Source organism: Talpa occidentalis, unplaced genomic scaffold (genome assembly GCF_014898055.3).
Source record: "Talpa occidentalis isolate TD23 unplaced genomic scaffold, MPIMG_talOcc4v2.1 talOcc4.7, whole genome shotgun sequence".
NCBI lineage: Eukaryota > Metazoa > Chordata > Mammalia > Eulipotyphla > Talpidae > Talpa > Talpa occidentalis.
The window spans coordinates 15,545,570-15,546,203 of NW_023605083.1; positions in this window are offsets into that span (position 1 = coordinate 15,545,570).

Below are 634 nucleotides of genomic sequence, written 5' to 3' on the forward strand. Positions count from 1 at the left end.
TCTTTCTTTCCAGGCCACCTCCCTTGATGGAATCCCCTCTTCTGTGTTTTCCCTTCACTCCTGTTTAGCAGGCCCGATGCCACCATACCATCTTAGGATGTCCCAGATTGCTCTTTCTACTCAGGGTTGACACTTCTATGACACTAACTCTTGCTCTAAAACAGTCCTGTCCTCTTTGTCAACAAAATGCTCTTGCTAGGTAGTTTGGGCTGCTGAACTTTGATGTGGCCAAAGTGATTCATGTTCGGCCCTGAATGATAGATGTAGGGGAGAATGGATTTCCCAAGAAATTATTACCACTATTCTTTTTAAGATAGATGTTTCTTCTATGGGTAGTTTTTATGAAGAAGACAGTGGAAAGCAAATTTTTACTGAGCAGGTCAAAAATGGTATAGAGAGGTGCAAGAGAGGTAGCATAACTGGGTTAAATAGGTAGAGTTAACAAATGGGGAGGGTGGGGTCTGGCGACCTGGAGAAGGACAGTTACATTAAACCAGAAAAGCCAATGGCTGTTCCAGTTCCTCAGAAACACTCTCCCTGTCTTGCCCACCCCAATAGTGTGAACTTGGAGGAAGATGTGTGGAATCTGTGTTATGTTACTGCCCACAGTTGCAATGGACCCGTATGTAACAGT